The sequence below is a fragment of the Cotesia glomerata genome, linkage group LG1 (genome assembly GCF_020080835.1).
Source record: "Cotesia glomerata isolate CgM1 linkage group LG1, MPM_Cglom_v2.3, whole genome shotgun sequence".
Classification (NCBI taxonomy): Eukaryota; Metazoa; Arthropoda; class Insecta; order Hymenoptera; family Braconidae; genus Cotesia; species Cotesia glomerata.
The window spans coordinates 35260170-35284160 of record NC_058158.1 but is presented as its reverse complement, the minus strand read 5'-3'; the positions used below and the strand labels follow the sequence as shown (position 1 = coordinate 35284160).

The 23991-nt window shown below is 26.4% G+C and overlaps 1 long non-coding RNA gene across 1 annotated transcript; it reads right to left on the bottom strand.

Annotated features, from left to right (window-relative positions):
* Positions 1-1911: 1911 nt before the first annotated feature.
* LOC123264323 lies at positions 1912-3575 on the bottom strand. The gene is made up of 2 exons (XR_006509306.1): positions 2893-3575; positions 1912-2080 (listed from the first exon to the last, which is right to left on the bottom strand). It is a non-coding gene; the product is annotated as an uncharacterized LOC123264323 (long non-coding RNA).
* Positions 3576-23991: the final 20416 nt, after the last annotated feature.

Genomic DNA, 23991 nt, shown 5'->3' with positions numbered 1-23991 from the left:
TATTTTTTTACTTCTAATACTGGCACGTATCCCTCTAGTGAATGTATTAATTAATTATAATTAATTTATTAATTATCCGACTAGACAATTAAAAAAAAAAATCCTTAACAAAAAAATCTCACTGATTATTTATGATTTATGATTTTTAAAAAATTGTTATAATTTAAAATTAATTATGTACTTAATTAAAAGTATGAGATGATTAATTTAAGCGCTAACTTAAGATATTCGGTTGATAATTAATCCACATGACCGAAGTACTTAGTCTATATGGCATCGCATCCACGGGCAGTGACTTTAGCCTTTGTGACTTCAGTTATTATTATGATTATTATTATTATGTATGGTACATATTATATAGTTTATATAATAGATAGATAAGATTACTAGTTTATGATACAGATTATAAATACCTTTAGTCAATAATTATAAAATTGCATATGAAATCGGCCTGCTCTTTTAGGACCTACTTGTTATTTTTTTGGTTCGCTATTTTATTTATTTATTTATTTTTAATGACTAGAATATAAACTCTGCAATTATAGTTAGATATATTATTTATCATATATTTATCTTGTAAAATTAGATTTGGAATGTAAGCTGTATGGATTTGCTAATTTCTTCAGCAAATTTTAACTTAGAAGTATTTATTTATTTTTTTAGTGACTAGTTTTTGTTAGAAAAATACAATTTTTGGGACTAGAATAATTCGTTGACTAGATGCAATTTTTTATTTTATTAAATTTTTATTCTTTGGTTGAAAATTTTTTGACTAGATGCAATTTTTTTCTTATTAAATTTTTATTTTTTGGTTGAAAATTTTTTGACTAGATGCAATTGTTTATTTTATTAAATTTGTATTTTTTGGTTAAAAATTTTTTGACTAGAATTTTTTTTATTTGACTAGATGCAATTTTTTATTTAATAAAATTTTTATTCTTTGGCTTAAATTCCTTTTGACTAGATTTAATCCATTGATTTAATAAAAAAAAATTTTTCCGACTGTATTTTGAATATTGATCATTAAAAAAAATGATTTTTGAATTTAAGTTATTAAATTTAATTATTTATTTAACTTTAATACTATTTCTTCAATAAAAAAACCAATTTTGATAATTTAAAAATGAAAATTAATTAATGGATTAATTTTATGCTGACTAGATATTTTTTATTTTTATTGACTAGATTTATTTCGATGGCCATATTTTGACTAATTTCTAAATTTTTTTGGTTTAAAATGACTAGAGTAACTATAAAAATTTTTTTACAACTAAATTCTCACTTTTTTGAATGACTAGAATAACTTATTTAGGATTTCATAATTATTTGACTAGAAAATCTCACTTAATTTTCACTGACTAGATTTTTTTCTTAAAAATATAAGACTAGATTATTTATAAAAATTTGAGTGACTAGTTTGAACTCATACTTTTTTTCTTGACTTTGGTTCGTTGAATTTTTGGTATTTTCTCACTGACATTTTCTCACAATTTCAATATTTATATTTAAAATTACATTTAAAATTAATTAATTAAAAGTAACTTAATTAATAATTATATCTCACTAAAAAGACTAGAAATAATTAAAGCTAGCGAGTCGTTTAGTAACCTCAACAAAAAAACTATTTTTTTACAATGCGAGGAAATGAATAAAATAAATTTTGTAACTAAAAGTTACTTATGTACAGTTGAAAAAAAAATTACTTTAAGTACCTACGGAGAAACAAGAAACTATTGCTGTTGTGGGATGATGGTGCTTAGATATCGATTGATTTTTTCTTCTGTCGACTCCGAAATTCCTTATGATTATTTTTTGGACTAGGTGGTGATCAGCAGCTTTGATTCAGTCGAATTTGAATTTGAATTTTGTATTTTTGGAGAGTCGGCGAAATTTTGGAGATTCCATTTTTGGATGAAGAATATTTGAGTAATTTACTTCTTTTAAGGTATGTAAAAAATTGATTTTTTTTCTTTTGTACTGCTTAATTTAACCACTCCAGTGTTAAAATTATTTAAAAAATTAATTTGTACATTTTGTGCTCGTTGTTATGATTATTTTCTTAAATAAACGTCTGACTTGTCTGTAATTAAAAATATAAATAATTATTAATATAAAAATTTTACTTAATTTAACTAATTTAAATTAATTAATTTATATTAAATATTGGTTTAATTTAAAGAAAATTTGTCAGTTTTTAGGAAAAAAATCTTTATAATTTTAATTTTAAATAAAATATTGAAAAAAAAAATTATTTAAAATTTGAACTAAAAAAAAAAAATATTGGTTTATTTTAAGGGAAATTTATCAGTTTTTAGGTAAAAAATTATTTTAACTTTAATTTTAAATAAAATATTTTAAAAAAAAATTTATTTAAAATTTAAATTGAAAAAAAAAAAGATTTTTTTTGACATTTTAATCTTTAAAAAAAAATTAACATTTTTTTAAGAAAAAAAATTTAGTAAATTTATTAAATAATTAAATTTTGAATAAAAAAAATTATCGAGTTTAAGATCAAAAATAATTTTTGTAATTAAAGATAAAATGTCAATTATTATATTGAAAATAAAAAATTTTTCACAAATTAAATTAATAAAAAATTAAATAATTTAAATTTATGTAAAAAAATTAACGATTATAATTATTAAAACTCTTAAAAAAGAAATTTCTACCGTCAATTTTTATTTTAAAAAATTAAAACCAAATTTTAATCACTTTTAATGTAAAAGAAAAAATAATTTTATTAAATATAAAAAAAAATCACTGACACAAATTCACTGAACACTTAAAATAAAAAAACTACTAAAAATAAAAAAACACTAAAAAAAATTAAAAAAAAAATCTAATATAATTTTGGAAATTAAAAAAAAATATTAAAATATAAAAATGACTTACCAAGTGACATTTTGATTGTAAAAAAAACAAAACTAAAGTTTAACAACAAAGTAAAAAAAACTTGAGTAACAAAAATAAAACTAAAAAAAGTCGAGCCAGTGAGTTCGATGTTGAAAAAAGAGATGACTCAGAGAGTTATCACGGCGATAGGGGTTGAAGGCTCTTGGCAGCTCGCGTCCGGAAGACGCGAGCGCGTCCACCCTCGCGAGCCACGCAAGCGCACACTACTCAGTTGCTCGCCAAACGCAGACTAATTCCAGCGGGGCGAGTTGCTCTCTACAACACCGCGTCGAACTCTTCTCCCCTTCCTCCGACACGTGCCCTTATGGACATCTACATCACGTTACATCAACCCCCTTCCACTTGCCCCCCACTCTTACCGGACTCATTGTCAATGTTACCCCCTCTTCGGCATTTCATCACAACTTGGACCCCTTCCAGGAAGTCCAAGCTCGGAAAACCGCCCTGAGTGCGCGCGTCTGCTCTCTACTCGCGCAACTCAATCTCAGAGTTATCTCATTGGCTGCACTAATGTGTCGCGATAAATATTCACCCCCGTGCTGAGGTACTCTATGTACTATGTACCAAAGGTGGCTGGATCTCTCACATGCTTAAGGAGGCCAGATGCGTCCACGGCGTGGACCGTGACGGCACGCGCTTTTCTGATATGTAATGATTTTTTTTTTCTTCTTAGCTTTTGAGAGGAATTCAATGATTTTTGGTTACAATATTAATATGCAATATTAAAAATTTTAACCTTTTTTTTTACTTCAATACACTGTAAAAAAAATGGACTCATTTTAACACCGCTATGTAACACCTGTGTCTTAACACCGGTGTAGCGGTGCTCTTTTGCGGTGTTAAAAATCCGGTGTAATACCGGTGTAACAGTAGAATAATTTTACACCGTATCGGAGTATGAATTACATGATTACATGATCCATAAAACACAATTAATATTCAATATTTATCAAAATGAGACAAATAACATTTATTTAAGAATTTTCAATTTATAAAATTACGCAGAAATCGATTTAATGAATTTTATACAACAAGTTAAATAGTATTTACAATATTAAATGTTTAGGAATAATATAATAATTGTTTTTATCGTAACCATGATGTTTCTCATAATATAATTTTAAACATGAAAAATCTACAGCTGTGCAAAAATAAATTATCTATATGAAAATCATTTAAAAAACGTTCAAAATTGTCGTAAAATTGTTCTAAAAATATTTCAAATTTGTTGTAAAAACACTCTAAAACTGTCCAAAAAATGTTCCAAAATTGTCTCAAAAATATCCGAAAAATGTCTCAAAAGTATTCAAAATTTGTTCTCAAATAGTTAAAAAAATGTTTTAAGATTATTCAAAAAAGGTTCCACCTAAGATTTAAGGACAAAATTTTAACTAAATTGTTTCAAATAAATTGCATTGATTCTAAAATTATCTTAGAAGTATTCCGAAAATCTTAAAAAAAATACTTTAAAGTTATGAAATAATTACTAAAATCCACTATTTTAGAGTTTCTGATATGATGTCCTAGAATTGTCCTTTAATAATGGTGTTAAAGTAACACCGATCGAAAATTTACACCGAGAGAATTTCACACCATTATTTCACACTACACGGCCATGTAAAGTGCTCTGGGTCCATTTTTACATCGAAATTTTTTACAGTGTATTTATTTTAATCAAAAACTTTTATCTACTTTATATTTTATTATTTTAAACTTTCTAAATTAAATATTAACTTTTTTTTTGATTATTTATCTTTAATTATTAAACATAAAAGTTTAATTATAAAAATTGTGTTACTTAAAATATTATCAACACCGGAAAATTTATAACACCGATTTAACACCGAAAAAAATATTTACACCGCGACCGGTGTTACTGCTAGTAACAAAATCGGCTACACCGATTTCGATGCTGAATTTAACACCGGAATTTTTAACACCGTACACCGCATGGACTCACACCGGTTTTTTTTACAGTGGTACTAGCTGTTACCCGCCCGCTTCGCTGAGCGCTTTATAGAATTGCATTTTTAGATCTAGACTTGAAATTTAATTGGAGTATTGTTTTGATTTGCACAGATTCCAAATGAGCATTGAAAGTTTTAGTTAAAGTCAATTTTTGTTATTTATTAAATTTTTCTATTATTTATGAATTTTCTCAGTGACATCAATTTTTATAGAAAATAAATTTAGCATGTTTTTTTACGAATTCTATTTAAATAAGTAGCCAAATTTATTTTTCACATATCTGGTGTTTGGAAAATGCATTCATTTTAATCTGTTACATTTCCGTGATCCCGCAATAAGAACAATTTATAAGTTATGTAATCAGCAAAAATAACATGTATGTAAAATTGTTACACGGAAAGAAAATTGTACGAAAAATTACAATGCAAACATCGTAATTTTTAGTATAGGACATTGCAGTGCCGGGCCAGAACTCAAACATCGTAATTTATACGATGCAACATCGTAAATTTCTATCACTCAAATTAAAACGAAGTTTAGGTCACCGAAAAACTAATTCTGTATCATTCAGGAATCGAACCCGGTGTCCTCTCCGCCTCAAGTCCAAGGTTTATCCCCTCACGCTATCGGAGGGAATATTTAAAGTTTCTGTTCAGTCACATAATAAGACCCTCGATACAGTAGTTGGTCATCTTTCGGTGGTGGCGTCGCAAACTACTAGACTCTGTCTCTTTTATTAAAACATATAGTATGCGTCCTTATTCACTTGCTCTTACGGAAAAAAAATTTACTAAATAACATCGTAATTTTCAATAATTCAAATTGTATTCTGTAGACGGCAGCATCGTAAAAATGGAGATACTGAAAGTCTAGTCCTGGATTACGATGTTACTATAGTAATTTTTCATAGGATTTTTTTTCCGTGTAGTCCGTTGACTGAATTACTACATGTAATGTTAAATTTTGGAAACCTTACAATGACTTTTTCCCGCTGCTAAAAGAGACGTTTGTTGTAAGGAAATTTTTAGTAAATTTTATTGCTCAATAAAAATTAAACTCAATAGATATGGCCTAAATGTCATGTTTCAAAAGTCCTAGTTTATAAACAATATTTTTAGTAGATTTCATAGAAATCTAACTATTTTATTTCATGGAACCAATTATGATAACCAAACACACGATCAGCATATAAATATAAATTTTCAACACTTAGTTCGCCAGACATAATTAGCTTCTTTCTTAAAATTTTTAAATTACGTTAAATCAATCAAATATTAAAGTTATGTAATAAGAACAAAAGAAAATCGTATTAAAAACAAATGGATGAAAAATGAGAGTCTTTTGTTTGTATTAGCGGGTAAAAATGTATATAAAAGTAAATCGTAAAAAAAATGAGAAAGGGTTGATAAAATCCAAAAAATAATTAAGGAGCCTATAACCATCTACAAAAAATTCTGCGTCGAATGGTAGCAGTCTCATCCCGATAGCTTCATCCGTTCTTAAGTTATAAACAGTGTAACTAACACGACTTTCTTTTATATATATATAAATTTACAAAATTTTTATTGTAAAAATTTTAATATTTTTTTGAGTATTTTAATGGCAATATTTGGAATTAAAAATGAATATTTATTAAAGAAATTATTTTGTTAACTAAATTGATTTTTTTTTAATTTTTTAGTTGTTAAAATCTGAATTTTTCAATCAATTATAAGTTCAATTTAAAAAAAATCAAAGAATAAAATTTTAATAGTTATAATTTATTAAATTTTATAAATTTTTGTATAAATTTAAATATTAAAAAGCTTAAAATTATTAAATTAATAAATAAATAAATCTAAAAGCGAATTTTTAATGATTTTTATTATTGAAATTTTAGTATAAGCTTAAATATTTTTTGAATTTTTATAATGAAGACATTCCGAATTATAAATTAATATTTTTATTTATTTTCTAAATCAATAAATTATTAAAAGATTTTGTAGTTATAAACTCTAAATTTTTTCAATTAAGTTTAATTTAAAAAAAATCTGAGAATAAAATTTTAATAGTTATGATTTATTAAATTTTAAAAATGTTTATGTAAATTTGAATATTTTTTAAATTTGTATAATGAAGAAATTTGGAGCTATAAATTAATATTTATCAAAAAAAAAAAATGTTTTATTAGCGAATTTAATTTTTGAAAAATTTTTTCAGCAATAAAAAGCTTAAATTATTAAAAAGCTTATAAAATTCTCAAATTAACAAAATTTAATTTTTAAAAAATCAGAGCGAATTTTTAATGAAATTTTTTATTATATAAATTTTAATATAAGTTTAGATCATTTTTTCCACTTAAAAATTTGTTAATTTCCCAAAAAATCTTATAGATATAGATGTACAGAAATTTTAATTAAAATGACCTACAACTGTGTATTAAATCACCGAAACTCAAAACTTATCTACCCCTATGACCGTAAGGACCAATAAAAATACTAAAGAATACAATTAAAAAACAAAATAAATTGCTTAAAAATTTCTCCACTATCTCCGTAATGTAAATTAAAAATAACAGTTTAGTTATCTCGTGTACAATTGTAAAAGAGTATACTCTATAGAGTGTCCGTGAAAATAAAAATAAATACGGGTTCTCTCAAACCTTGAATATTAGATTTATATTTATTAAAATATCGTGGATTCCATAATAAATGTCATTTTACCCGCATCGCCAGAGTTAGAGTCTTATCCCAACCTGACCTTTTCAATATAATTACAATTACTGATATACAATTGAGTAATTTTCCTTGAACTAGATCCAAGGTTATGTTTATTTGAATCAAGGTTAAATTTTTATCTATTATTTAAAAAAATGATTATTATTTTCATTTAAACTAAATTAATTTTTTCTAACAACAATATATATAATTCTAAGAAAATATTTCACATTTACACGGCTAATAATTATCAACCTTCCGATATAGCAGCTGAGAAGATCTACATGTCCTGTAAATTATCAAAATTAATGTAATGTATAACGCAAAGTGTGCTTTTGAATGATGAGCTAGTCGAATAGAAGCCGCTCCTGTAATTATCTTTTATATATACATATATATAGATATATGTTCGACACATTCCAAAGAATCACTCCCCTAGACCACCTGGGAACCGGCCGATGACCGACACCCTAGAAATTTAGACTTCTATTGTATGTTCCTCATAAATTTTTCTATTAATTTAATACAAGCACAATTTAATAATAAAAAATTTTTAATTATTTTTAATAATAAATTGTTTTAATTTTTTAATTCTTACATAAAACTACACGGAAAGAACAAGATGACACTGGATATCATCCCAGATTATACTGAGCGAAAAAAAATTTCAGATAGTAGCTAGTATAATCCAGATTATAATGAGTATAATCCAGATTACAATGAGTATAATCCAGATATCACGCAGTATAATCTGGATTTTTCTAGCTACTATCTGAAATTTTTTTCACCACAGATATCACTGAGTATAATCTGGGATTATATCCAGTGTCATCTTGTTCTTTCCGCGTACCCTTGTAAAAATTTATGATGAATTTTTTTTTTTTATTATTAAAATTAATGTATAAAATTAAGTGCTAATAAATAAGTTTTATGAATAACAAAAATTGATTGCAATTGACTATAAAATAATATTTGCCCGAGTTTCGGCGACACAGCTGCAAAATGAGGGCGCGTGGTGCCAGAACATGAGCTCAAGAAACCAACAAACCGTTTTATTTTAAATTAATGCGATACATGTAGGTATACAAATGACCAAAAGCTGGTTTCGTTCTTCCTCCGGTTTAAGAATTAATTAATTAAGAAATGGGCACACAGCGCCAGTAGTACTTATAGTATATACAGAAGGGGATTCAATTCCTCTTGCTAATATCGTATTATGCATATACTGGGGCTACAAGCCCATTTACTTTGCTATTATTATTATTATTAAATGTATACAGATATTTTCAGCGGTGGCGATCTAATAAAAATATCGAGTTGTGTTTGAAGTTATCCGAGTCACGCTAATCAACCTGATTGAATTGTTAATTTTAATTTAAGACAGCAATTAAATTTAATTAAAATTTTATTTTTATAAATTTTCCAAAAAAATTAAAAATTTATAAAAAATTATAAAACTAAAAAATTTCAATTTTTTATTTTTTTAATCATTTATTTTGTAAAAATTAAAAAAATTTTTTTTAATGAAAATTATGATTTAAAATTAAAAAAAAAAAAAATTATTTTTCAATTAAAATAAAAAATTTAATTAAAATTAAAAAACTAAAATTTTAGTTTTATAAATTTATAAAAAAAATAAAAAATTTATAAAAGAAAATTTCAATTTTTTATTCTTTTAATAATAATTTATTTATTGAAAATTAAAAAAAAAAATTCTTTAATGAAAATTATGATATAAAATTAAAAAACACAATTTATTTTTCAATTAAAATAAAAAATTTAATTAAAAAATGAAGCAGGCAATAAAATGCATCTGTTTTTTTCTTCAAAAAAAAAAAAAAATACGATGACGGAGCCTTCTGTCAAAATTTTATGGGTGGGATCTATTGTGATCAATATTGGTATAAATTTACTATAAAAAAAAATCTTATGTACATATTTGTACAAACTGCATTTTATAATTTTTGATGAGTCACAGTAAATAATCATAAAAAATCATTCAATCTTTTAATCTTAAATTTTCAATGGAATAATTAATAAATTATTTCGCCCTATTTTTTAAAAATACTATATTCTATTTTCCTGGTTTCTTTTACGTTAGAATGAAAAATAAAGCGCATTAAAAATGATTAGGCAGGATAAAAAATTAAAGAATAGAGAATAAGGGTGGTTGGTACTAATAAAATCACGATAATAGATATTATCAAAAAGTGTCGCAATAAAAAGCCCCTTTGTCATCTATATCTCCACTCTCCACTCAATACTAGTCAAAAACACATTCACATTGTGCGGACAACAATAATATCTTTCAGGTCAGCTCTAGAACCGGTTCACAGCGCTCAAACTTCAAGTAAATTCAAGGGATAAGGGGTAAGAATATTCAACGGCATGCAGATGCAGCCAAATATTTTATTATATTATGTATTATGTATAATGTGTAATGTATTATGAAATTTGAAGAACAATAGCAGGTTAAAGAGGCGTTTTGTCGGGCAAGATTGTGGGAAATTTAAAACTTTATTTGTGTAACACTTTTTCAATGGATTTTTCGAGCACTTAGATCTCATTGAGATAAATTAGCATTGTTGGGTTTATTTATTTTTTATTTTATTATTAGGTACAAGTTGTAATTTTAACAGGTGTAAATATTCATTTTTTTTTAATTACACGGAAAGAACAAGATGACACTGGATATAATCCCAGATTATACTCAGTGATATCTATGGTGAAAAAAATTTCAGATAGTAGCTAGAAAAATCCAGATTATACTGCGTGATATCTGGATTATACTCGTTGTAATCTGGATTATACTCATTATAATCTGGATTATACTAGCTACTATCTGAAATTTTTTTTCGCTCAGTATAATCTGGGATGATATCCAGTGTCATCTTGTTCTTTCTGTGTGCTCTCAATTTTTTTTCTTGAATAAAAAAAGCACAGTAAAAAATTTTGAATCAAAAAACTTAGTGTTAAAAATTTTTGTGTTAAATATTTAATACTTTTATGTGTAAATTTGACATTTATTCTGTTAAATCAACACAAAAAAGTGTTAAATATTTAACATAAAAATTTTTAACACAAAATTTTTTGCCGCAATGACACAAAATTTTTTACTATGAGGCGAAACTAAATAAAAAAGTAAATTTTGATAGTAAATTATGGTAAAAATTTTTTTTATTTAATTATAAATTTATTTTTAAATAAATAGTAATTTTAATTAATTTTAAAAATTCAAATTTAATTGAAAAAATTTTTCAAATTATTTTACTATTACACAGGAAATAAAATATATAAAATAGATATTTAAGGAGAATAAAATTACATATTTAGTAAATAATTCCAACGGTTTTGATTTTGCAAACAATAACCAGGAAATATTGCCTATCATTATTTATATAAATAAAATTTAATCGTGGGAATTCGCAACGCGAAAAATATTTAAGCATAGATACAAAAAAAAAAAAAAAAACAACTTGTGTTTTTCATTCCATATTGCAAGTGTTTTTGATACCGCCATATGTCAGCGCGGTGTAACAGCATTAAATCCATATTATTTGCGTATTTCTTCGCAGGGGAGCGACTGTTACTGTTTCCCATAGAAATGCCGCAGAAGCAAAAATTATTGAGTAAAGGTTTAAAAAAAAAAACATCAGTAGGCCGGATGTCAAAATTATATACTTGATAAATAGAAAGTATTTTTAAAAATTTACTTGGACTTATCTTATTAAACATTTGCGTAAATATTATTATTGTTATTAGTTTTGGTGAATAATAAGATGAAAAATGTTGAAATTTTTCTCGAGTAAAAAGTTGATTAGTTGTGATAATTTTTATTTTGTCATTTATCATAAGTAATATTGAAGAATTATATTGTCCTGCTAAAAAGTGCAAAGAATGACTCTAATTACGATGTAATATTGAGGATTAGAACAATTGTTATAAGATTATCTATGACAATTAATCAGTAATCAGGACGAGGGAATTAAAGGAGTGTAATTAATTGAGAAAAATAATTCAATTAAAGTTTATTAAGTTAAGTATTAAAAAAATTCAATTTATTTATTTATTTATTTCTTTTTGAAAGACCCAACAGCCAATGACCATTAACAGGGTCACATAAGTATACAAATGAGATACAAATACATAAATTTATACATTATTATTACAATAAGGAGAGACAGCGGCCAAGGGCATTATATTAATAATTTAAATAGTCAATCCAAATTGTGATCCATCCAGCATATTAAATAAATAATACCAACATAGCTTTATGAAATAGATAAGATTAATAATAAGTACACAGTAAAAAAATTTTCGTAAAATTTAACATAAAATTTTGTGTAGATGATTTTTTTACACAAAATTTATGTTAATTCTACACATACTGTTTATATTGATGAAATCAACATAATTCTGTGTTAAAAGTAACACAAAAATATGTTAAAACTTTCATTGGCTGATTCTCGGATTTCTACACACTTAAATGTTATCCATAACACAAATAAAGTGTTGATTGTAACTTTTTCTTTGTGTTACTCAGATCAGCTGTCAAATATGTGAGTTTTACTAATAATTTAAATATATATATATTTTGTGATTAAAAAAAATACATGAGCAATTGAAAATAATAAATTAAAGGAAAAATGCACATGTAGGAAATTAAAAAAACTGTAAGTTTATTTTCTAATAATTTATTAATTTCAATTATTTATTTTTTGTCTAATTCAAAAAATAAATGAAAATGAAGTTAGCCGACATCTGAAAATTTTTACAATTTTTTTAATGAAAAATTATTACAAAAATTAAAAAAAAATTTCACTTGTAGAAAATTTGAAGAATTATTCGTGTAATTTTTTAAGTATTTTTTAACTTGTAAATAATTTGTCAAAAAAAATCAACATGTCTGCTAGATTCATAATCATAAAATTTATAATTTTTCTTATTTTATTTATTTCCTCATAATTTAAAATTTATTCTGTCTTCTAGATTCACACTAGAAAGGACATTAACCTTGTAATGAATTTTAAGGTTACAATTCTGTTATCGGATGTTTTAATATAAATTACCCTTTATTTACTTAGTTTTTAATTGCTATACACTACAATTGTATATTTATTAGCTGCATTTAAGTATTTTACGTAATGACACAAATCAAAATCCACCAAATTAAAATGACGTTGAGGCTATCACATTTACATGTCTATCTTGTGTGGCATACGTGACTATATATGAAGAATTCTTTAACATAAATTTTGTGTTGGTTGGCCAGTAACATTAAAAAAGTGTAGTTTTACTTTGAATTAACACTTGAGTGTGTTAAAAAATGGATGGATTGATCAATACAAACCGTTTGTGTAGAATTAACATAAATTTTATGTAAAAAAAACATCTACACAAAATTTTATTTTAAATTTTACGAAAATTTTTTTACTGTGTAAGATTAATAATAAGTAATATTAAAAATATAGTAAATGCACAAGTAAAAACGTTAGGTGGTTATTAATTCATAATTTGTTCTCTTAGATACTAAAATGGTTGCTAGTACGTTGACTGTCAAGGGCTGATTGAAGCACATTATGTCTAGTACTATTTTATCATTCTCACATATGTAGTTACATAGAGACATCAATTAAGGTTTATTATTTATCAATAATTATTTGAAGGTCAGTATAGAATCAAACCATGCGTATCACATATATTGATGTACCATAATCTGGTATAATTATTCTTGGTTCTCCGTCTTTTTGAGTCATTATCAGATTTTTCACGTGTACTCTATAGGAACGGTCTACTGGAACTTCGATTATGGGAAGATGATCAAAATGGAGAGTCAATAAATTTCGTAGATTTTTTAATTTGTATATACGGATTTTCCCTAGAAAAAAATGAAGCAGTTCAAGAATCAAATCTTAATTAATTATACGCTTAGATTAATAAATTGAATACTTTCGACAGTGATTACCTGTATCAGTAGCAATGTACAGAAAATTTAGAAAAATATTCACATAAGTAATAATTTCGAAGCGAAAGTCTTCTGGTAGTACATAACGTTTCATAATACCAATAGGTTTTTTGGTACCACCAAAGTGCTTCAGCCATATAAAACGCAACGTTGGAAGTTCTGCTATATGATTTGATAATTTGTTGCTTCAGTACTTGCACAGAAAAAAAGATTTATTTGCCTCAAATAAATCAATTTATTTGAGTCGTTTTTTAAAATATTTCTTTATGACAACTATAAATATTTGGTACAAGTAAATATAACAGTTGACTCGAATTATTTTATTATTTGTCAGAAATATATCATTTATTTGTGGTAAAGATGCTAAGTTTGTCGAAAACAACGACATCTTTGGCAATAAAAATCTCAATTACTGCTCTCATAACATCATGATGACTTGAACGTTGAAAACAAAACTTGAAAGTTTTGATTACAACTTAAGCTATAGCAACCTTTCAAAAAATAGTTTATTTGCATACATAATAGTGTTTGGATAAATAATATTAATTAATAACTATTCATTAATTAGGGATTCGAAAAAGTCATACCTAACCTATACATGGTAAGTTGTTTAAAATATTATATTTTACGAAAACAAATCTAAATTGTCCTTAACCCATAATTAACACTTTTATTCAATAGAAGACACGGAAAATATTTCATTATTCAACTAAAAGAATAGAAAAATAATTTTTTTAACTTCCCGCTAAGAAAATTGAAAATTATCAAAAATCGGGAAGTTATTGTTTTTACCCCATTTTTCGAAAATCGAGTTTTTATCAGATCTCGACGTTTTTAGGTCCTAGGAAGTTTCCCTGACTATTCCCGCGATGGTGTGTGTGTGTGTGTGTGTGTGTGTGTGTGTGTGTGTGTGTGTGTGTGTGTGTATGTAAACCTCTTATAACTTTTGAACGGCTCGGCCGATAGGATCGAAATAGGTGGCGATCCAAAGAGTATCATTGCCATTAAATTTCGTGAAAATTTGAATTGATTCGGTTTGCTAGATTTTGAGAAATCTCAAAAATAAAATTTTCAAAAAATCATTTTATTGGAATAACTTCTAAACGGCTTTAGCGATCAATTCCAAAAACTAATTAGCTCTTAAGCTTAGAAAACCACGTCGATTTCCACCAGTCCCATCAAAATCGGTTGATTCGTTCGAGAATTATCGAAAACGAAAAATTTCGAAAAAAGTGTTTTTTTTTCACGTAACTTCGAGATTTCTTTTTGGATCATTTTTGATGAAATGAAATAATTGTTAGAGCCCAAAAAATCACGTCGATCGCCACCAAGAACGTGAAAATTTGTTTATTGGTTCGTGAGTTATCGTTGTCGAAAAAATTCGAAAAAAGTGAATTTTTCAAATATTTTCGGTTAGATCAGTTTGTGTTCAAAAGTATATCATAGATTCTGAAAAAGTGCGTGGAATACTGCCAACCACGTGAAAATCGATTCATTCATTTGGAAATTATTGCAGTTTGAAAATTCAAAAAAATACTGTTTTATTAAACTTCTATCAGCCTTTTGAGCTTGAAGAGCTCAAAAGCATACAAAAAGCTATTTCTTTGAGCTCGGGGAGCTCAAAATAACACACAAATTATATTTTTGAGCTCGAAGAGCTCAGAAACGTCATAAGTGCATTTTCAGGCGTTTAGGTATGGAATTGGCAGGGAGTTGCAGGGATGGCCTTTAGGGTCAACTGTTTTCCAGATTTTTTTTTTTTTTTCATTTTAAAGCCATAATAATTTCTGAAAATTGATAGAATTTATTTAGCAGATATTTAATAATTTTCAGAAATTTTGTTAACAAATAAATTATGGCAAAAAAAAATAAGAAAAAAAATTGACATGTAGAAATTTGAAAAAATTAAAAATGCAATTTTAAAAAAATAATTTTTTAGAATTAATTTATTTGTTGAATAAAATTAAAAATTGATCAAGTGACAGCTAGCTTTTATGTCATAATAAATTTTAAAAGTTAATTATTGTCGTTAACTATGATTTATTTACCACAAATAAGCCATATCTTTACCATGAATAAACTATTTATTTTACGCAACTAAATTACTCAAATATATTATATATTTAGCAGAAATGAATATTTATTTAGCCATATCCAAATATATTATATCTTTGGCACAAATAAATCTTATTTCGATCAAATATTTCTTTTTTTCTGTGTGGATAAGCATTTAATAATATATATTGTTTGTAATATTTACTGTCATACCTGTGTCCGCTTCGTTAATCATGAAAATTGTCGAATTCGAAACAAAAAATTTATATCGACCGATATCAGTGTCACCTCGCAGCCAATTAAATGTATAATTATTAACAACATCACTGATATCAATCGGCTGAACAAATGGTTCAGGAAATTCGACAACCGTGATTGCTAAATAAATTTTATCTTCACTATTACCTCTATAAAAATATCGTTGATGTGAAACTTTGACAACGTAAAAAACGTAAATCTGGAAAAAATTATAAATAAATAATAACGATTAACAATTAAATTTTTTTATTGTAATTTAATTATATTACCGTCCGATTTTCAAACCACACTTTTAAATATTTATAAGTACAATTAATTGGTTGAGTTATCGTTAAAATTTGCTGCAGTATTATTTCGTCTTGATTATTTAATTCTATTTGGAAAACCGACATGTTTCCAAAATTATCATTCTGGGCAACAATCACGCCGTTGTCAAAACCTCGTCTGGGTGAATTTTATTTCAGAAGGATTAATTTTTTTAATTATATATTTATGCATGTGCAAGATATTTTTAAGTTAGATAGACTTCTTCATTAAATTTCATTTCTATTATAACACGGAGAGAAATTTATAGAAACCTTTCCAAAAATTATGGGAATGGTTCCTATAATAAAATTATAATTATAGGTATCAATCATATACTCATTATGGGAACCATACCCATAATTTATTGGAAACGTTCCTATACAATGATGGAATAGCTTCAATATATTATAGAAATGGTTCCTATACTATTAAAGGAATGGTTCTTATAATATTATGGGAACAATGACGCACATAATAGTAAAAGAATGTTTATGTTCATAATAATGAAGAAATCCCTTCAAAAATATAAAGTAATTATTATATATTTTTTTGCTAATAAATTTTTTTTTGTAAATAAAAATTGATCTTTCACTAGAGTGAAAAAATTTCTTTTTCTCACCTCCGGGCGGAAAGCGTCAATTTTCCTCCCGCTGCGCTAAACGAAAATGCTGCTTTCCGCCTCCGTCGAGGAGAAAAATAGTATACACACCACGGGCAGCAAATAAGAAAGCCTCAGATCACATGTTTATTGACCTCGGCTTCGCCTCGGCCAACAATTACATGTGATCTGAGACATTTCTTACTTTACTTCCCTAGATGTGTAATATACTATTTCTTCATACCTCGGTCGAAAGTACGTACTTTTTTCCCTAATGGCAGGAATGAAAGTTTAACATTTACTCCCTGTGAGAAGCACACGCGCGCTCTCTATAACAGCGCGAGGAAAAAATTTCTCATGCGTAATTACACTCGCAACTAGGGACTATTTATTCTGTCGGTATAACAAATTGTTAACCGCTGCCATTTCTGTTGCTACCTTCAACCTATACTGATTGTACTAATTACAATCACCAGACAATTGCATTTATCATCTTAACTTTGCAAAAATTAATAACTATCCTGGATAGTAGAAGCTACAAAATAGGGATGATTACCGTTAACATAAAATTCTCTCCGTGTATATATTATGGGAATCATGCCGATATTACAGTTATAATTATAGGTATCGTTCCTATAATTATAGGAACCATTCCTATAATTATAGTAATATTTCCCAAAACTTATGGGTACAATTCCCATAATTTATGTAATCGCTCCTAAAATGGTAAAGGAAAACATTTCGTTAAAATTATAGGAATGATTTCCATATTTTTCTCTCCGTGTAGTGATAGAAATTTATTTTGTAACCTTAAATTAATTAATTGGATATTGAAAAATTTAAAATAAATTTTTTTAACTGAAATATTAAATGAGAGATCTACTTATCCTACTAATTTATTTTTAGTAAAAAAAAAAATCACAATAAACGTCGAAAAACTCGATCGTGTACCCACGAATGCCATGCAACTAAATTATCTTCCGTCAACATTGGAGGAGCTCTGTACTGACTTTGTTTATTGGCGTTCCAGAATACAATACAACGCTCGTAGCAGATTACGAGTATAACATTTCCATCGTCTAAAAAATGAAAAAATATTATTTTACAATGATTACAATTGAAAATAATTAATGACCAAAAATTATACCAGTTAGCCAAATTTTTATTCCCATAGGAAAAGCAAAACGATCATTCGCATGAATTACTACCATCATTCGCTCATTGGTATTAATATTATAGGGGGTGTCCATAAATTACGTGAGGTATTTTTGAGAATTTTTTAACCCCCCCTCCCCCCTTGATGAGATTTCGTAAGATTTTCCTCAACTCCCTCCCCCTCCCCTAATCTCACGCGAGATTATTCAAAATTTATGTTTTGGCTGTAAACGGGTTGGATTATTGAGAAAAAAAGTGCCATTCGGCTACACCCGATATGGATAGGTAGATTTCTTGTTTGAATATTGAAAAAAACACGTTATTAAAAGGCCGTAATGTCCTAAAATTTATTTTTTATTATATTTTTGCAAATAACGATATGAGACTGACTACAACAAATAGATATTTAAAGACATCTACCTAAAAAATAGGATTTTTTACATATAAAAGTCATTTGATGATAAAAGCTAAAATTTAATTTATTATTGATTTTTTTTGAATTTTCTCAATTACGAAATAAATTGAAAAAAATATTAAAAGTTGACGAACAATAGTTTAAATTGAAGATAATTAAACATATTATGACAAAATTGTATTAAAATTACGACATGAGACCGGCTACCACCGATAGATTTCTAAAGAAATCTATACCTAAAAAATTAGTGAATCCTATCGATCAATAATCAAATTAAACAATCGAGCGCTACTTTGCTGCTCTGCAGGGTTCAGACGAATACGACAAACACTATTGTGTCAAATTTGGCCATATTTTATTATAGAAATACTAATTCACGCAATTTAACACTGTTTTCTGCTAGAGAAAAAATTACGTGATATTTGTTAAGATCCCCCCCCCCTTCCCCCTAAGTGAGATTTGGTAAGATTTAGCATGATCCACTCCCCCCCTAGAACACCTCACGTAATTAATGGACGCCCCCATACAATTGAATGTTTCCAGTTGAAAGAATATTATATGCAAAATATTCACCTGAAATAACAAAATTTTATTGAATTGAATTTGATAATTTGACGATTAGATGTCAAGCAAATAAAAAAAGTTTTACTAAAACCTAATAAATCGCAGTGAGAAGTTGTCATGTGATCTGGGATTTGAAGTAAATCGATCCAGGAAATTATCATGCGGTCAGTATTATCGAAGGAGGTATTCCACCGTTTGTAAAGCTGGAACATTTCCTTCCATTGATTGTTCGACAAAGTTTTATAATACTCACTTTTTAAAATCGGAAATTTAAGTTTTATCAGTTGATGAGACCATGGTTTTAATTTGTCACACAACCATAATCTTTTCCAAACATCTGAATCGTCGATTATTAAGCTCCAAGATTTATGCACTTCGCGTAATTTTAAAAGTTTTATTGGATCGATGAAATTAAAAATTAATTCTAATAAATGAGTATTGATGTAAGTTTCGTCCATTTTCGTTACATAGAAATCAACCGGTCGGTCACAAAAAATTAACAAAAAAATTTAGTTGAACACTGTGAAATTTTGGAAACACTAGGAAGGCACTAAATATTGTTTTGATTGAAAAAAATGTAATAATTTAGAATGTATGATTTATTTTAGAGCAGACCAATATCACACTCGACAATTTAATACTTAATAAGTGTACTGAGACATTTCTGATTGTTATATATTTGTCATGCATAGAAAGAATAATAATAATCGAGAAAGTATTTGTCAATTTAAAAATTGTTCTCGAGCCAAAATTCGACAAGTTGTGACAATATTTGATACAAGACAATTTTTATTTTGTGATTTATTTTTAATGATTTTGAAGAATTATATTATCTTACTGAAAAGTGCAAAGGATAACTATAACTACGATGTAATTTTTTGATTGGAACAATTTTTATGAGATTATTTATTACAATCAATTAATGCTCATAATAAAGAAGTAAAGAAATATATTAAATAAACAGAACAAAATGCAATAAAATAAAGTTTATTATTTATCAATAATTCATTGAAGATCAGTAAAGAATCAAACAATGCGTATTACATATATTGATGTACCTTTAACTGGTATAACTATTCTTGGTTCTCCGTCTATTTGAGTCATTATCAGATTTTTTATGCATACTTTATAGTCACCGTCTAATGGAAATTTGATCATGGGAAGACGATTTAAATCAAGAGTCAATAAATTTTCTAGATTTTTCAGTTTGTATATACTGATATTCCCTGGAAAAAAAATAAAATCTTAATTTATTATGCGCTTGAATTAATCAATTCAATATTGTTGATAGTGATTACCGATAGCAGTAGCAATAAACAAAAAATTAAGAAAAGTTTTCACATAAGAAACTGTTTCGAAGCGAAAGTCTTTTGGTAGTACGTAATGTCTCATAGTAAGAACAGGTTTTTTGGTACCACCAAAGTGCTCCACCCATATGATACGCAGAGATGAACGGCTTACTATATCATTTAATAATTTGTTGCTTCAGCACTTGAATAAACAATTAATAATATACATCGTCTATAATATTTACTGTCATACCTTTGTTCACATCATTGATAACCATGAAAATGATCGAATTTGAAATTAAAAACCTATATCCATGGTTATAAGCGTAACCTTCCAGGACTTCCAATGTATAATTATTATCAACATCACAGATATAAACCGAATTAGCAAATGGTTGGGGAAATTCGACAACCGTCACTGCCAAATAAACTTTATATCCATCAGCATCTCTACCGTCATCTTCAAAATCATTTTCAGAATCATCTTCAGAATCATCTCCATTAAAAAAATCTGGTGAAATTTCTACAATGTAAATTACAGAAATCTGGAAAAAATTATAACGATTAACAATTTAATTTTTTTATTGTAATTTAATTATATTACCGTCCTATTTTCAACCAGCACTTCTACAAAATCATAATGACAATGAATTGGTTGAATTATCGTTAAAATTTTCTGCAGTATTATTTCGTCTTGATCATTTAATTCGATTTGGAAAATGAACAATTTTCCAGGAAAATCATACTGGCAAACAATCACGTCGTTGTTAAATCCTCGTCTGGGTGAATTTTAATTCAATAAAATTAATTTTTTTAATTATATTCATGCATGTGCAAGATATTTTTAGGTTAGGTAGACTTCTTCTTTAAATTTCGCTTCTATTATTAGTGGGTGAAAATTTATTTTGTAACTTTAATTAATTGGACATTGAAAAATTTCAAATAAAATTTTTAAACTAAAATAATAAATAAGAAATCTATCTATCCTAGTAATTTATTTCTATTAAAAAAAAAGTACAGTAAATCCCGAATAGCTTGATTACTTTGCGACAAAATTGGAGGAGTTTCGTACTGACTTCGTTTATTGACATCCCAGAAAGAAATATAACGGCGGCAGTGGATTACGAGTATAACATTTCCACTGTCTAAAAAACGAAAACTTGTTATTTTACAACGATTATAATTGAAAAAAATTAATGACCAAAAATCGTACCAGTTAGCCAAATTTTTATTCCTTCAGTATCAGCAGTATCATTCAAATAAATTGCTTCCATCAATCGCTCACCAGTATTAATATTATACAATTGTAGTTCTCCAGAAAAACTAATAATATAAGCAAAATACTCACCTGAAATAAACAAATTTTATTGAATTGAATTTGATAATTGGGTGATAAGATGTCAAGCAAATAAAAAAGTTTTGCTAACCTAATAAATCGTAGTAAGTATATGAGCTATTATCTTTTGGGATTTCATTTAAATCGATCCAGGAAGTTATCATGTGGTCAGTATTATCGAAGGAAGTATTCCACCGTTTGTAGAGCTGGAACATTTCCTTCCATTGATTGTTCGACAAAGTTTTATAATACTCACTTTTTAGAATAGGAAATTTAAGTTTTATCAGTTGATTAGCCCATGGTTTTAATTTGTCACTCAAACATAATCTTTTCCAAACATCTGAATCGTCGATTATTAAGCTCCAAGATTTATGCACTTCGCGTAATATTAAAAGTTTTATTGGATCGATGAAGTTAAAAATTAATTCTAATAAATTAGTATTGATGTAAATTTCGTCCATTTGTTACAAATATATCAACCGGTCAATCACAAAAAAATTTAATTGAACACTGTGAAATTTTTTAAACACTAGGAAGGCACTAAATATTGTTTTGATTGAACAAATATTATAATTTGGAATGTATGATTTATTTTAAAGCAGATGAGTCTCACGTTTGACAATTTAATACTCAATAATTGTCACGCATAGAAAGAATAATAATAATCGAGAAAGTATTGGTCAATTTCGAAATTGTTCTCAAGCAAAACGTCAATTGTGACAATTTTTAGTTTGTTTTGTTGAGCATTAAATGTATTGTGGTTGTAAAATATGATAAATTCTTTCGATAAGAAATTTCAAGTTGAAATTACCAGCGAATAAGTCGAAAAGTTTCAACTTTAGAAAATTCTAAATATATTATTACGATTATAAGTTATAAGTTATGCGGCACCTTACATAGGCGTGTAAATATATAATGATAAGCTCATAAAACATAAAATTCTTTAAATTTGTGTGTCGAAGCCATAAGTATGTTCATCAAGATCCAAGATAATCTATCGCATACTCCTGTTTCACCATATTCGCGTCGCCTTGAGTAACAAAACTTCGACAATTGAGCTCATTATCGCCTAATGTGTGATCGTAAACCGTGAAATTTAGGTTTTGGTTGTAAAAAAAGATTTTATAAACATAGAGCGCGTTTTTTTCTTCATTTTTTTTTACCTAACTAGCGGCTGTAATGATCAAAATCTCGGTACGCAGAATCGCCGCACAAAAAAAAAATTACTTGAATCAAGTAAATAATTTTGAAGAATTTCATGTTTTTAATTTGAGTAAAAAAATTTTTTAATTGAGTAATTTTTCTTGTTTAAAGTAAATTTTAATTGATTCAAGAATTTTTCGTCTCGATTAAGGACAATGAAACTCTTCAAAATTATTTTCTTCGTTCAAGAATTTTTTTCTTGATTTAAGTTAATTTTTTTTGGTGTGATTTTGTTGTCGGAAATTCAATGAAAAGCACTGGATATTTGCACTGATAGAAACATTTGTTAATATTTAATAAGCTTTATTAATTGTCAATAAATGATTTTTTAACATCATAGGATTTAATAAATATTTATTGGTAATAAATTATTTATTAAATACGATTTATTAAATGTTAATAAATATTTGTTAACAGTTAACAAATATTTATTAACAGTTAATAAGTAATTTATTAAGTAGAATTTATTAACTGTTAATAAATATTTGTTAACTATTAATAAATACTTATTAACTATTAATAAAAGTACTTTTCTCCCAAATAAATATTTATTGAATGTTAAAAAATATTTATTAAAATCTAATAAATTAAATAATTGTCTTCAAACAAATTAAATTATTTAGTTAATAAATCCTTCTATCAGTGTGGATTAATTAATTAAATTGATAGATATTGTTTAGGAGATAGTGATAAGTGATGAAACTCAACATTAACATTAGCAATCTTAGGAACTGGTGAAATATGGCAACCCCAATATTTCAGCGGCGACCCTGCAAACGTGTCAACCAACAGAAACAGCAACACACCTCTTCCCCTCTGGTGTGTGACACTTGAATGACAGGTATATAGGGACGTTATGACACGCCGCAGCCAAAGTGTCGGTGCAATCGTAAAAATTGCTAGCCAGACAATTACTTATTATCGTCTCTACACTACTCAGGAACCACTTTCATTTCGACTGGATTTTTTATTTTTTTAATTCATCAAAAAATATTTAATTTTAATTAAAAAAATTTCAAGTCATTAAAAAATATTTAATTTTAATTAAAAAAAAATTTTAATTCATAAAAAAATATTTAATTTTTAATTAAAAAAAAAAATTAATTCATTAAAAAATATTTAATTTTAATTAAAAAAAAATTTTAGTTCCTTCAAAAATATTTAATTTTAATTAAAAAAATTTTAAGTCATTTTTAAAAAAATACAAATGTTATTTTTATTTAAATTTTTATATTAGATATTTTTTCGAATGCGTATTGATTTGGATCAA